The following is a 17,500-nucleotide window of genomic DNA, read 5'->3' as shown; positions in this document are numbered from 1 at the left end:
CATTAAGTACCACCATAATGACCAACATTACTAAACATTAGCATAGTCGGCCTAAGTATTCATTAAGTACCACCATAATGACCAACATTACTATACAGTAGTGTAGTGGCCCTAAGTATTCATTAAGTACCATCATAATGAGCAACAATAAAATACAGTAGTGTAGTAGACCTAAGTATTCATTAAGTACCACCATAATGACCAACATTACTATACAGTAGTGTAGTGGCCCTAAGTATTCATTAAGTACCATCATAATGAGCAACAATAAAATACAGTAGTGTAGTAGACCTAAGTATTCATTAAGTACCATCATAATGAACAACAATAAAATACAGTAGTGTAGTAGACCTAAGTATTCATTAAGTACCACTATAATGACAACATTAAATACATTAGTGTAGTAGACCTAAGAATTCATTAAGTACCACAATAATGACCAACATTACTATACAGTAGCGTAGTAGACCTAAGTATTCATTAAGTACCACTATAATGACCAACATTACAATACAGTAGTGTAGTAGACCTAAGTATTCATTAAGTACCACCATAATGACCAACATTACTAAACAGTAGCGTAGTCGGCCTAAGTATTTATTAAGTACCACCATAATGACCAACATTACTATACAGTAGTGTAGTAGACCTAAGTATTCATTAAGTACCACCATAATGACCAACATTACTATACAGTAGTGTAGTAGACCTAAGTATTCATTAAGTACCACCATAATGACCAACATTACTATACAGTAGTGTAGTAGACCTAAGTATTCATTAAGTACCACCATAATGACCAACATTACTATACAGTAGTGTAGTAGACCTAAGTAGTCATTAAGTACCACCATAATGACCAACAATAAAATACAGTAGTGTATTAGACCTAAGTATTCATTAAAAACAAGGCAGAGGTTTTATTTAACAAGTATATTCAATATGTTTGGCCTCTGTAACATTACACCAAGTTTGAACAGTAACACTGTGTTTTAATGCAGGTGATTCTATGGCGTACCACTAGATGGCGCCCACATGCCACAGTTTGACAATCGCTGCAATAAAGTCAATTCTACATCATAAAATTTGATGGCAAAGCCTGAAAAAAACCCCATCCAAACTGCCGCCATGGTGCACTTTGATGAGGTCATCACTGGTGTGGAGGTCACATGACCACACACACACGGTGGTGAAGTCAACTATATTTATATAGTACTTTTTCTCTAGAGACTCAAAGCACCTTACATGGTGAAACCCCTGATGTACATCTTTAAGCTACATTTAGTGGGTGGCACCGGGAGCAGGGGGTAAAGTGTCTTGCCCAAGGGCACAGCGACAGTGAGTGGGATGGCGGAAGCAGATTTATTTAGTTTCAGAAAAAAATTATACCCACATGATGTCATTTTTATGCCCGAACAATGGGTGTGCAAATATGTTTGGACATCCCTAAACAAGTGCAAGAAGAAGAGAGCGCGCCCAACCTTTGTAATAAGGAAAAAAGGCTTTGCTACACATCCTAAAGCCTGCCAGCTCGTCATCCACTGTCCTGGCAGCAGTAAATGGGTTGATGTTGTTCCTCAGCCAACAGAATCATTTAGTACACGCGAGCATGAGTCCTCATCTCTCTGGGCGCCATGGCAACAAGGAGCCATCGCAGCCTGCATGTGCCCTACTGGTCACCTTTAGACATGTCTCCTCCTCCCTAGTGTCCTTCCTCCCTTGCAAATATTCACAGCCTCCATCTGTAGAACAACACAGGTGAGCCTAATGTCTTCCTGCTTGTTCTTCACTTTGTCCGTCAAATGTCACTTGTTGAAATTGATACAAGAAACAGGAACTGATCTGTTGCCGTGATAGAAGCTTCATAGTGTCAGTAGAATGTTAACATTAACTGTCAAATACAGTAAAACTACTCTTATGTACAATTATTGAAGTATTTTGCAAAGTGCTACTTTTATCATAACCGATGATCAAATATGATTAAGTTGCCATCGCTGCTGCACTTTTGTAGGGACGTCACGAAAAGCTGAAGCCGTATACCCTCTATATATAAATATACATACTGTATGGATATATTCAATATATATATATATATATATATATATATATATATATATATATATATATATATATATATATATATATATATATGTGTGTGTGTGTGTGTATATGTGTGTGTGTGTGTGTGGAGTGTAAATATATATATATGGATGTAAATGATAAATTATAAATGGGTTGTACTTGTATAGCGCTTTTCTACCTTCAAGGTACTCAAAGCGCTTTGACAGTATTTCCACATTTACCCATTCACACACACATTCACACACTGATGGCGGGAGCTGCCATGCAAGGCGCTAACCAGCAGCCATCAGAGGCAAAGGGTGAAGTGTCTTGCCCAAGGACACAACGGACGTGACTAGGAAGGTAGAAGGTGGGAATTGAACCCCAGTAACCAGCAACACTCCGATTGCTGGCACAGCCACTCTACCAACTTCGCCACGCCGCCCTGTATGTGTGATATATACAGTATATGTATAGATATGTGTGGTATACATATGGTGTATATATACAGTGTGTTTGTATATACACAACATATATATATATATATATATATATATATATGTGTGTGTATATACAGTCGCGATCAAAAGTGTACATACACTTGTAAAGAACATCATGTCATGGCTGTCTTGAGTTTCTAATCATTTCTACAACTCTTTTATTTTTTTGTGATAGAGTGATTGGAGCACATACTTGTTGGTCACAAAAAGCATTCATGAAGTTTGCTTCTTTTATGTATTTATTATGGGTCTACTGAAAATGTGAGCAAATCTGCTGGGTCAAAAGTATACATACAGCAATGTTAATATTTGCTTACATGTCCCTTGGCAAGTTTCACTGCAATAAGGCGCTTTTGGTAGCCATCCACAAGCTTCTGCTTGGATTTTTGACCACTCCTCTTGACAAAATGTGTTGGTTTTCTGACATGGACTTGTTTCTTCAGCATTGTCCACACGTGTAAGTCAGGACTTTGGGAAGGCCATTCTAAAACCTTCATTCTAGCCTGTTTTAGCCATTATTTTACCACTTTTGAGGTGTGTTGGAACACCCAACTGCACCCAAGACCCAACCTCCGGGCTGATGATTTTAGCTTGTCCCGAAGAATTTGGAAGTAATCCTCCTTTTTCAATGTCTCATTTAAAGCACCAGTTCCATTGGCAGCAAAACAGGCCCAGAGCATAATACTACCACCACCATGCTTGACGGGTGGTGGTAGAAGTGTGTGGTATTTACACACAGTGCTACTGTGTGTAAATATAGGTAAGTAAAACACTCTACTTTAATCACTTCATTTGTTTTGCGTACCACGTAGAATATTTAAAACAGTATTTTTATATAAAAAAATATGAAATATATCATCTGTTTTGATTACTATTGCACTGTATTGTTTTTTTCACTGGGGTATAGAGCTGGGTGTGACATAATAATATTAATAATGATCATTTTTGGCAGTAGTTGATTCATTGAACAAATACACCATCCATTCATTCATACATCCATCTATCCATTCATCCAATCATTCTTCTCTGTGTGTTCATTGTCTGCCAGACCATTCATTTCAATCTGTTAATCCGCCTTCACAACCACAGTATGTTCCCCTCTTCCATCATTTTCTTCCTTTCATTCTTCACAAGCATACACACATTCTTGTATTTCTTACCTTCTTGAGACCTCTGAAAAAGGCCTACCTCTTTAGGACCACCCTTTCTAGATATATAAAGATTTGTATTTACAACATTAATAATATATACATACTATGCAAATATAAAAAAGGTAAGCTTTTAGTTTTGTTTTGTTTTTTCTGATTTTTTTGTTTGTAATTGGTTTTCAATCTTCATTATTTACTTCAAGTTATTACAGTATGTCTCTATATACATATTTATTTATTTTTAATTAATTTTGGCCAAAAGGGGCGCATTTCAATTTCTTACACACATTTTTGTATTTCTTACCTTCTTGAGACCTCTGAAAAATGCCTACCTCTTTAGGACCACCCTTTCTAGATATATAAATATTTGTATTTACAACATTAATAATATATACATACTATGCAAATATAAAAAAGGTAAGCTTTTAGTTTTGTTTTTGTTTTTTAAATTTTTTGTTTGTAATTGGTTTTCAATCTTCATTATTTACTTCAAGTTGATACAGTATGTCTCTATACACATATTTATTTATTTTAATTAATTTTGGCCAAAGGGGGCGTATTTCAATTATACTTGTTATTGCATATGTTGGCCAGAGGGGAGCACTTCAAATTTTTACACACGCTTGTTATTTCATATGTTGACCAGAGGGGGAGCACCTTTAAAAGCGACACAGTCAATGTGAAAAATCCCTCCCTTTTGGGACCACCCTCATTTTGATAGATGTCACCAGCAGGGGTGCAAATGAGACATTGTCTATTAGATGCAATGTTATTGGGACCATGATTTATGTCATCACTTGTTCACACCTCCTCATATGGAAGATACTTTTCCTTCTTCATGTCGCAAGAAGGGTAGAATTACAAGAACACACACTCCTACGCTCCCTCCTTCCTCCCCATAGGTGTTACCATGGAAACAGACCTCCTCTGTCAGGTGTTGTTGGTACTCTCCTCTTGCATACACTCTGACATTGTCTTTAGATTGGAGATTTGGGTCCATAGAGCAGGTTACCGGGCCCCCGATGGACCCCGCCCCCAAGTCCCCAGTACAAAGTGCATTTTGCTGCCCATGGTCTTTATACTCTGGATGTATTATGAGCACAAGACGTCACTAAAGTAGAAAATCGATGCTGATGTTCATGACTTCATAACGCCGGGCTTTGACAAAGGCTGGTCAGCCGCCATTAAGAGACAATTTGTGGTGGTGTCTTTTTGATGTTATTGAAGCGTTCTCATCCATGTTTCAGTGTCACTGCCAGGCTATTTTGGGCCGAGAGCCAGTCAGAGGTCATGTGACTTCATGACATGAATCATCATCCGCTGCAGGGAGCGACAACAACAGGTAACTGGTGTTAGCGACATCACAATATGTCACCTGAGGATCATCACTGACACTTTGGCACCAGCTGCCGTGATTATAATAACATTAATGACACCGTGATGGACAGCCGGTAATGAAAGGTGCAGCTTTCAATGCAATATCTGAAGATACATTCTGCTTTGTTCATTTAAACATTATATTGCAGCCCTGGAAGGGTCAGCAATGGTCCGTAGTTGGAGATATTAATAAGTGCTGATACTATGTATGACCATAGCCAATCTTAAATGACCCTATTCAATTCTGGTAAGTGAATGAAGGGCATACTTGGTCAACAGCCACACATGTCACACTAAGAGTGGCTGTATAAACAACGCCAACACTGTCATAAATATGTGCCATATAGTGAAATCACACTAAACAACCCTGTCATAAACATGTGCCATATAGTGAAACAACACTGTCATAAATATGTGCCATATAGTGAACCCACACTAAACAACACTGTCATAAATATGTGCCATATAGTGAAACCACACTACACAACACTGTCATAAATACTCTATGTGCCATATAGTGAAACCACACTACACAACACTGTCATAAATGTGTGCCATATAGTGAAACCACACTAAACAACACTGTCATAAATGTGTGCCATATAGTGAAACCACACTAAACAACACTGTCATAAACATGTGCCATATAGTTAAACCACGCTAAACAACACTGTCATAAACATGTGCCATATAGTGAAACCACACTACACAACACTGTCATAAATGTGTGCCATATAGTGAACCCACACTAAACAACACTGTCATAAATATGTGCCATATAGTGAAACCACACTACACAACACTGTCATAAATACTCTATGTGCCATATAGTGAAACCACACTACACAACACTGTCATAAATGTGTGCCATATAGTGAAACCACACTAAACAACACTGTCATAAACATGTGCCATATAGTGAAACCACACTAAACAACACTGTCATAAACATGTGCCATATAGTGAAACCACACTAAACAACACTGTCATAAACATGTGCCATATAGTGAAATCACACTAAACAACACTGTCATAAACATCTGCCATATAGTGAAACCACACTAAACAACACTGTCATAAACATGTGCCATATAGTGAAACCACACTAAACAACACTGTCATAAACATGTGCCATATAGTGAAACCACACTAAACAACACTTTCATAAACATATGCTATATAGTGAAACAACACTGTCATAAACATGTGCCATATAGTGAAACCACACTAAACAACACTGTCATAAATATGTGCCATATAGTGAAACCACACTAAACAACACTGTCATAAACATGTGCCATATAGTGAAACCACGCTAAACAACACTGTCATAAACATGTGCCATATAGTGAAACCACGCTAAACAACACTGTCATAAACATGTGCCATATAGTGAAACCACACTAAACAACACTCATAAACATGTGCCATATAGTGAAACCACACTAAACAACACGGTCATAAACATGTGCCATATAGTGAAACCACACTAAACAACACTGTCATATCAATCAATCAATGTTTATTTATACAGCCCTAAATCACAAAAGTCTCAAAGGGCTGCACAAGCCACAACGACATCCTCGGCAGAGAGCCCACACAAGGCACGTCGATGTGAATGACTATGAGAAACCTTGGGGAGGATCGCATATGTGGGTAACCCCCCCTCTAAGTACAGTCCCTAGTGGATCCAACATAACATATGCTATATATATATATATATGCTATATAGTGAAACAACACTGTCATAAACATGTGCCATATAGTGAAACCACACTAAACAACACTGTCATAAACATGTGCCATATAGTGAAACCACACTAAACAACAATGACAAACATGTTTCGGGAGAATATTTGCGCTGCAACACAAAATAAACACAACAGAACAAATTCCCAGAATTCCCTGCAGCACCAACTTGCCAACTGCGAAACAGGCTTGTAGGGATGATACAGCCTCTGTGGTTTTTCTGACCTAACGTATATTCCGCTCTACCCCGGTATTGAGTACTGTATAACGGACAAAACCACAGAAACCTCAACTATATATATATATATATATATATATATATATATATATATATATATATATATATATATATATATATATATATATATATATATATACATGAGGGATGTCCGATAATGGCTTTTTGCCGATATTCCGATATTGTCCAACTCTTTAATTACCGATACCGATATCAACCGATATATGCAGTCGTGGAATTAACACATTATTGTGCCTAATTTGGACAACCATGTATGGTGAAGATAAGGTACTTTTTAAAAAAAATGATAAAATAAGATAACTAAATTAAAAACATTTTCTTGAATAAAAAAGAAAGTAAAACAATATAAAAACAGTTACATAGAAACTAGTAATTAATGAAAATGAGTAAAATTAACTGTTAAAGGTTAGTACTATTAGTGGACCAGCAGCACGCACAATCATGTGTGCTTACGGACTGTATCCCTTGCAGACTGTATTGATATATATTGATATATAATGTAGGAACCAGAATATTGATAACATAAAGAAATGGGGCGAGGGAGGTTTTTTGGGTTGGTGCACTAATTGTAAGTGTATCTTGTGTTTTTTATGTTGATTTAATAAAAAATAAAATAAAAATATATTTTTTAAAAACGATACAGATAATAAAAAAACCGATACCGATAATTTCCGATATTACATTTTAACGCATTTATCGGCCGATAATATCGGCAGGCCGATATTATCGGACATCCTTAATATATATATATATACATATTATTAGAGATGTTCGATAATATCTGCATATTATTGGCCGATAAATGCTTTAAAATGTAATATCGGAAATTATCGGTATCGGTTTCAAAAAGTAAAATTCATGACTTTTTAAAACGCTGCTGTACGGAGCGGTACATATCCGGTAAAACACGGCTGTAGGGAGCAGTACAGAGCAGTTGCATCTCCCAGTCAGCAGCCCCTCCCCTCTCCCTTCTTCCACACACAACACAGGAGTTGACGACTGCAGCATGAGAGGTTTACTGGCGACGCTTGATGACCTCATCAAACCGCCGCGAGCGGAGCATAACAACAACAAGAGTGTGTTGTTGCCAGTGCTGTAGCCACTGCTACAAGCGAGCTCGCTCTGTGACTGACTAACGACACCATGTCTATGGTTTGGGATTATTTTAAAGTGTGTCTGACAGATAAAAAACTGGCAATTTGCAATGACTGCAAAAAGTTGGTTAATGCGAGGAGGAACCAAGACGTCTTCCTTTAATACGAGCAATTTGATCTCCCACCTCTTCAAGAATCATAAGGAGATACACGATGAATACAAGCGGAAGATGGATGAAAAGCAAACCACCCCAAGACGAAAGCCCACGTTGTGGTTAGGGACAACGCATGCAGTATGGCAAAAGCTACGGTGGAGTTTGGTGTGGCTATTCTGCCCTGCATGGCGCACACTTTGCAGCTTGCAGTGAACGGAGGTGCCCTGTCTCAACGCAGCATTTCAGAAGCTCTGGCTGACTGCTAGGCCACTTCAAGCACTCACCACTAGCTTGCAGCACATTTGTGTTATTCATACAAATACGTTAGAGCAGGGCAGATTGAAACCAGGTTATCATTTCCTGTCATACAGTATGCCAGGCAGCCTTGCACTAAATGAGGACTATGTTATTGTTTACTTTTTTACTCTAGTATACTCTGGACTGAAGCTGTGTGCCTTCATTGTTTTTGTAGCTGTTGTTTTGAGGCATGTTTAAAAAAATAATAATAATAATGCACTTTGCGAAAGTCAAACTATAGTATTTCTCATAGTTGTAGTGGGTATCAGGATTATCTCAGGGAGAGCATGTCCCAAATTCCAAGCTGCTGTTTTGAGGCATGTTAAAAAAAAAAAAGCACTTTGTGACTTCAATAATAAATATGGCAGTGCCATGTTGGCATTTTTTTCCATTACTTGAGTTGATTTATTTTGGAAAACCTTGTTACATTGTTATAATGCATCCAGCGGGGCATCACAACAAAATTAGGCATAATAATGTGTTAATTACACGACTGTACATATCGATATCGGAATCGGTAATTAAGAGTTGGACAATATCGGAATATCGGATATTGGCAAAAAAGCCATTATCGGACATCTCTAATATATATATATATATATATATATATATATATATATATATATATATATATATATATATATATATATATATATATATATATATATATATATATATATATATATATATATATATATATACATGTGTATGTATATATATATATATATATATATATATGTATATATATGTGTATATATATATATGTGTATATATATATATATATATATGTGTGTACATGTATGTATGTAAACTGTGAAAATCTGCTGTACAGTATATGTGCTTGGGTGCTATTTTTAGGAACACTAATACAAAACCTCACAATAATGTCTGATTGAATGCTAAAAACTTTATGACAGATTGCCTTAGTAAACGGAATGGAATTTATTAATTTTTTTACTGAATGAGACACCCAGAATGTACTTCAAAATAAAGAATGTGGGATATACAATATTAACTATGAAGGATACAACACTGAATACTGATATTAACGTCACACCCCCTCTCCATCCACATATTTTACAACAAAAATGCAACAAACAGTGAAATATGAACACGAAGGGTAAAAAAATAAACCCCACCTACAATCTGATATATGTGATATATCACTAAGCTTTACAACTTTGTTGTAAAAATCTCCTTCCACGTCTGTCCCTGACACCCACATTTCAGGCCCTGGAAACACTCTGTGGAAACGCTCCCCACCCACACTGCTTGGTGCCTCGTCTGAGCTGCTGTGACTTACATTACCATAGTAACTAATTAGATGACCATAGTAACTAATTAGATGACCATAGTAACTAATAAGATGGCCATAGTAACTAATTAGATGACCATAGTAACTAGTATATCATGCAGATTCCAAGCATTGAAAGATTTAGTATAGTTGAAGACTTACAGTCATTAGAAAACATGACTGCACATCATAATGGCAGCTACACTTTACATGTTAAACATATAAATAAATATTTGGGAATGTCCGGCGGGCCAGATGGAAAAGCTTAACGGGCCACATGTGGCCCCCGGGCCTTAATTTGCCCAAGTCTGCCCTATAAGGTGACATGTTTTGTGGCTGAGCTGGAGGTTGTAGTGCCCCCTCTCTTCTCCCCTCCAGGCTTCCGCCGATTCATCCTTTCTGGCAGGAAGTGTTTGAGGATCAATAAGAGGCGCTTGTCTCAGGATAGGGGCAGAGAGCGACTGCCTCCCCCCAATCCCAACCCCCATGCCCAGCCCACATGATCTCTTTATTTAGCAGTTTCTTCTTCACATCATCGCTACATCAGATTACAGGAAGAGTTCCAGTGAGAATGAACCACAGATGGAATATTTACACACCGAGAGGCCTAAGTATTCATTAAGTACCACCATAATGAACAACAATAAAATACAGTAGTGTAGTAGACCTAAGTATTCATCAAGTACAACCATAATGAACATTAAAATACAGTAGTGTAGTAGACCTAAGTATTCATTAAGTACCACCATAATGAACGACAATAAAATACAGTAGTGTAGTAGACCTAAGTATTCATTAAGTACCACCATAATGAACGACAATAAAATACAGTAGTGTAGTAGACCTAAGTATTCATTAAGTACCACCATAATGAACAACAATAAAATACAGTAGTGTAGTAGACCTAAGTATTCATCAAGTACCACCATAATGAACGACAATAAAATACAGTAGTGTAGTAGACCTAAGTTATAAGTATTCATTAAGTACCACCATAATGAACAACAATAAAATACAGTAGTGTAGTAGACCTAAGTATTCATCAAGTACAACCATAATGAACATTAAAATACAGTAGTGTAGTAGACCTAAGTATTCATTAAGTACCACCATAATGAACGACAATAAAATACAGTAGTGTAGTAGACCTAAGTATTCATTAAGTACCACCATAATGAATGACAAAAAAATACAGTAGTGTAGTAGACCTAAGTATTCATTAAGTACCACCATAATGAACTACAATAAAATACAGTAGTGTAGTAGACCTAAGTATTCCATGTATTGAGTACATTTTAAACTTTATTATCTAATAATGCAACAAATATAATACTATCATTAATTTCAAACTTTTTACAATAAAAACAAAATAAATATCTGCTTGAGTTATATCAAAGCAAGTTATTCATCAAATTGTACACACTAGAAATGACCATAGATTTTACAGTTAAAAAATTGGCAGCTAAATTGCCAGGATTTTACAGTAAAAAACCCAACATATTTCCATTTACAGTAATATGCTGTAAAAACCACTGTAAATTTTACAGTGAAGTTGTGTTGACTCAGCTGCCAGTTTGTTTTTTACTGAAAAATGGTGTTGTTGTTTTTTTACAGTGTGTGTAAAACAAATATAATAATTAAATGCATAGCAATTAATTGTATAATATCATGAGGTGAATTCTTATACATTTATATTCATACATTATGTAGGGTCACAAGCGGCCCTCTTAGGGCAGCCATAACTGTGATGTGGCCCTCAGTGTGACTGTGTTCCACACCCCTGCTGTAGGGGTACTGCTCCTTGCATAGTACACTAAACCCTCATTTATTACTGTTCATTCCGGACAAAACCGCAATAAATTAATTTCCACGAAGTAGGAATCAATCATAAATCAAATATTTTCATAGCTGGAGCATAAAAAAGTGTTTTCAGCATTATGAAAGCCCTCTTGACATGAAACAGCACCTTTAGTCACCTGTACACTCTTTTAATCAAATGTAGTAATGCTGCCTGAGGCTGAGCCAATCAGTGGCCACGAGGCTAAACAGTGCACTCTGCTTGGTTGGGTCTTCTCCAGTGGCCAATACTACTGTATTATTGATATTTCTAGTTTAACTCTTTTTATGCTTAAAATGTGTAATTTAGGACCAACAAATTGTATAATATGCTTTGAAAAATAATTGTAAGGCTGCAATACTTAAGTTGTGATGTGGCCGTATTAGTAGTGATCAGTTTTTACAGCTTAACCAGGACAAGACTGAAGTCTGAGAGAGAAACACATATCAAAGCTACAATCATTGTCTTTGACTCCATCACTACAAGTGAAAAATCTGGGCTTCGTTTTCGACTCTGACCTTAGTTTTATACCACATATAACAAAAATAGGTTTTTATCATCTTAAGAATACAGCCAGAGTGCGCCCAGTTCTCTCTCAGGGCAACACGGAGACGCTAATGCATGCTTTTACTACAAGTCGTAGTCGTAGATTCTTGTAACGCTCTGCTTTCTGCTCTTCATAAAAAATGTATTGCACATTTACAATTACTCCAAAATTCAGCGCCACGTGTCCTGACGAAGACCAGAAGGCGGGCTCACATTACACCAGTTTTAAAATCTCTGCATTGGCTCCCCCCGTGTGTTTCGGGTTACATTTTCAGGTTCTTCTTATGGTTTATAAATGTTTTTGGTAACACTTTAGTATGGGGAACACATATTCACCATTAATTAGTTGCTTATTAACATGCAAATTAGTAACATAATTAACACATTATTAAGTACTTGTTAATACCTTATCCTGCATGGCCTCATTATACAAGCAGTGAGTCTTCCCTCAATAACCTCAGAATTATTGCTTACTAGTAACCCTACCCTAACCCTTTTATGTTCCCCTAGTGTCCAAATAACTCTAAATGAAGTCTTTGTTACTTTAATAAGCAACTAATTAATGGTGAATATACTAAAGTGTTTTTATGGTATTGGGCCTTCTTAAACGTTCATGTTTTTAAGAGCAGGCTTAAGACCTACATTTTTGTTTTAGCTTTTACATAATATCAATTATCTTATTGAAGTCATGTGTATTTTACTTTTTATCCTATCAGTTATGCAATAATTTATTTAGTTCTATTTATTTATTTACTGTATATTAATTTTGTTTTTTCTATTAATCTTCATATGTCTTACTTGTATTTTATTCTTTATCTCTACTCGTGGTTCCTACTATTTTACAAGTTTTATTATTTTTCTTTTCCAACGTTCCTCAGATGAGCCATCTGCCTCAGGGGTTATCGGCCGTGCTTGTGGGGGCGCCTTTGTGTCAGCGTCCTGGTGGCCATGGTCTGATGACCTCCTGGTGCAGATGTGATAGTGTTTACTCACATGTCTCCTCTGTACTCAGACATGCAATCATTTGTCCATATAGTTGCAAGAGTGTGTGTGTGTGTGTGTGTGTGTGTGTGTGTGTGTGTGTGTGTGTGTGTGTGTGTGTGTGTGTGTGTGTGTGTGTGTGTGTGTGTGTGTGTGTGTGTGTGTGTGTGTGTGTGTGTGTGTGTGTGTGTGTGTGTGTGTGTGTGTGTGTGTGTGTGTGTGGTAATGGGGGATATGGGTCATCGGGGTAATGTTTTTATCTTTGCATTTCTTTTATGCATGAAAAGCGCTATATGATTAAAGTTTGATTGATTAATTGATTGAGTAGAAGATGTCAGGTTCAAACACTGATGACATCTATTAAACAGACAAGAAGCAAGGAATCATGCAGAGACAGAGTTCAATTTTTCTCAATGTCGAGAGACGTTTTGGGCTGTACTCTAGTTACAGAACCAAACTAGGCTCTAAAGTCCAGCCCAGGTGCTCCTCTATTTATTTGGGAGGTCCCTGGCTACATCACTGAGGCTGCTTCTGAGCGAAGGAGGGTAATCTCAGCAGTCCCAGTTAGACAAAATATATGATTATTCATGAAATGCAAATGTGATGACACTCGTGATATCGCCCTGTCTCTGCTCTGTCTGCGTCACGGCACTCGATGTTCTCCCTTGGCAGTCAGCAGGCCGGGTCTGGACACAAACACTGATACGAGACGATGTCCCTTTGCACAGATAGAAAAGTACAACTTCAGCACAATTGATGATAACTATAGCAATGGCCTTTAAAGGCCTACTGAAACCCACTACTACCGACCACGCAGTCTGATAGTTTATATATCAATGATGAAATCTTAACATTGAAACACATGCCAATACGACCGGGTTAACTTATAAAGTGCAATTTTAAATTTCCCGCTAAACTTCCGGTTGAAAACGTCTATATATGATGACGTATGCGCGTGACGTCAATCGTTGAAACGGAAGTATTGGTACACCTTTGAATCCATCCAAAAAACTCTGTTTTCATCTCAAAATTCCACAGTATTCTGGACATCTGTGTTGGTGAATCTTTTGCAATTTGTTTAATGAACAATGAAGACTGAAAAGAAGAAAGTTGTAGGTGGGATCGGTGTATTAGCGGCTGGTTGTAGCAACACAACCAGGAGGACTTTGACTTGGATAGCAGACGCGCTAGCCGAAGCTAGCCGCCGACTGCACGGATGATCGGGTGAAGTCCTTCATCCTTCCGTCGATCGCTGGAACGCAGGTGAGCACGGGTGTTGATGAGCAGATGAGGGCTGGCGTAGGTGGAGCGCTATGTTTTTATCATAGCTCTGTGAGGTCCCGTTGCTAAGTTAGCTTCAATGGCGTCGTTAGCAACAGCATTGTTAAGCTTTGCCAAGCTGGGAATTATTAACCGTGTAGTTACATGTCCACGGTTTAATAGTATTGTTGATCTTCTGTCTATCCTTCCAGTCAGGGGTTTATTTATTTTGTTTCTATCTGCATTTGAGCCTGATGCTATCACGTTAGCTCAGTAGCTAAAGAGCTTCGCTGATGTATTGTCGTGGAGATAAAAGTCACTGTGAATGTCCATTTTGCGTTCTCGACTCTCATTTTCTAGAGGATATAGTATCCGAGGTGGTTTAAAATACAAATCCGTGATCCACAATAGAAAAAGGAGAAAGTGTGGAATCCAATGAGCCAGCTTGTACCTAAGTTACGGTCAGAGCGAAAAAAGATACGTTCTGCACTGCACTCTAGTCCTTCACTCTCACCTTCCTCATCCACAAATCTTTCATCCTCGCTCAAATTAATGGGGTAATCGTCGCTTTCTCGGTCCAAATCTCTCTCGCTGCATTGTAAACAATGGTAAATTTGAGGAGTCCTTCCTCCGGTGACGTCACGCTACTTCCGGTATAGGCAAGGCTTTTTTTTATCAGCGACCAAAAGTTGCGACCTTTATCGTCGTTGTTCTATACTAAATGCTTTCAGCAAAAATATGTCAATACCGCGAAATGATCAAGAATGAATGGATCTGCTATCCCCGTTTAAATAAAAACATTTCATTTCAGTAGGCCTTTAAACATGCTTGTATTATCATTAAACACCTTTAACTTGTTAACCTCTCTTCCATAAAATGAATATAAAGTATATATATGAATGAGGTAGATCCCCTCCACTTGGTCCATTGAGAAGTAGCTGGCCTGCAGAAGAAGTGTGCACACCTGCACTAGTGACTCCATATTGCCATCTATGTTGACCATCATCTTTACACGTGTCAGGCTGCTCAATTTAAACAGGATGTTACCAAATATGGTTCTTCAGCTTGTAAAGAAGTATCAGCTGACAACAGGATCTTAGTGTGGACTCCAGCAGGTGTGGAATGACCAGGTGAACACGGGGAAGAAATGTTGGGTTAGTGACCCGTCCACCAGCAGCACCCTTCTTCTTCTTCTTCTTCACCTTCACCTTCTTCTTCTTCTTCACCTTCACCTTCACCTTCTTCTCCTTCTTCTCCTTCTTCTTTTTCACCTTCTTCTTCTTCACTTTTGTCAAGACTTGGTCTGTGGCTTGGTTTGTTCTCCCGTGGTGCAAATGAATTGGACCATACGTGGCGTGCAGGTGAGGACATGTTTAATATTTACACTCAAAAAAAAGGTATAAACCAAGAAAGCAAACAAAAGGCGCTCACAGTGGAGGTACAAAACTTGACTATGAAAAACAAAAGACATGCACGTGGGCACAAAAACTATAAACATTAAATCAAAAGTTACTTGGCATGAGATGAAACAAGAACTATGGTAAGCAGGTGCAGAGCATACATTTGTGTGGAGAAGGTGATGTCGCCAGGAAGACCAACAGAAAAAGACAGGCTTTAAATAACAGTGACATGATCAGTGAAAACAGGTGCGTGACTCGAAACGTGAAACAGGTGCGTGACAAGACAGGTGAAAACTAATGGGTGACCATGGAAACCAAACCAAACAAGGAAGTGCAACCAGGAACTAAAAAGAGTCCAAAAAACAAACACATGGCCAAAACAAAAACATGAACAGACATGACAACTTTCTTCTTCTTCTTCTTCTTTTTCACCTTCTTCACCACCTTCTTCTTCTTCTTTGCCACCTTCTTCTTCTTCTTCTTCTCCTTCTTCCTCTTTTCCTTCATCCTCATCTTCTTCTTCTTTACCACCTTTTTCTTCCTCTTCTTCTCCTTTGTTTTCTTCTTCTTTACCACCACCTACTTCTTCTTCGTCTCCTTCACCACCCTTTTCTTCTTTACCACCTTTTTCTTCTTCTTCTTCACCATCTATTTCTTCTTCTTCACCACCTTTTTTTCCTTCTTCTTATTTTTTTCTTCTTCTTCTTCTTCTTCTTCTTCTTCTTCACCTTCTTCTTCTTCACCATCTATTTCTATTTCTTTTTCTTCACCACCTTTTTTCCTTCTTCTTATTCTTGTTCTTCTTCTTCACCTTCTTCTTCTTCTTCTTCTTTTTCACCTTCTTCACCACCTTCTTCTTCTTCTTCGTCTCCTTCACCACCTTTTTCTTCTTTACCACTTTTTCTTCTTCTTCACCAGCTATTTCTTCTTCTTCTTCTTCACCACCTTTTTTCCTTCTTATTGTTGTTCTTCTTCTTCACCTTCTTCACCTTCTTCTTCTTCTTCTTCACCTTCTTCTTCTTCACCTTCTTCTTCTTCACCTTCTTCTTTTTCTTCAACATCTTTTTCTTCTTCAACACCTTTTTTCTTCTTCTTCAACACCTTTTTCTTCTTCAACACCTTTTTCTTCTTCTTCTTCACCACCCTTTTTCCTCCTTATTCTTCTTCTTCTTCACCACTTTCTTCTTCTTCTTCACCATTTCTTCTCCTTCTTCTTCTTCTTCGTCTCCTTCACCACATTTTTCTTCTTTACCACCTTTTTCTTCTTCTTCTTCACCATCTATTTCTTCTTCTTCTTCTTCTTCACCACCTTTTTTTCCTTCTTCTTCTTCTTGTTCTTCACCTTCTTCTTCTTCTTCACTTTCTTCACCTTCTTCTTCTTCTTCAACACCTTTTTCTTCTTCAACACCTTTTTTTCTTCTTCTTCTTCAACACCTTTTTCTTCTTCAACACCTTTTTCTTCTTCAACACCTTTTTCCTCCTTATTCTTCTTCTTCTTCTTCTTCTTCTTCTTCTTCTTCACCACCTTTTTCTTCTTCAACA

Source organism: Entelurus aequoreus, linkage group LG10 (assembly GCF_033978785.1).
Source record: "Entelurus aequoreus isolate RoL-2023_Sb linkage group LG10, RoL_Eaeq_v1.1, whole genome shotgun sequence".
Lineage (NCBI taxonomy): Eukaryota > Metazoa > Chordata > Actinopteri > Syngnathiformes > Syngnathidae > Entelurus > Entelurus aequoreus.
The sequence above is the reverse complement of the archived record's forward strand: the minus strand, read 5'-3'. Positions refer to the sequence as shown.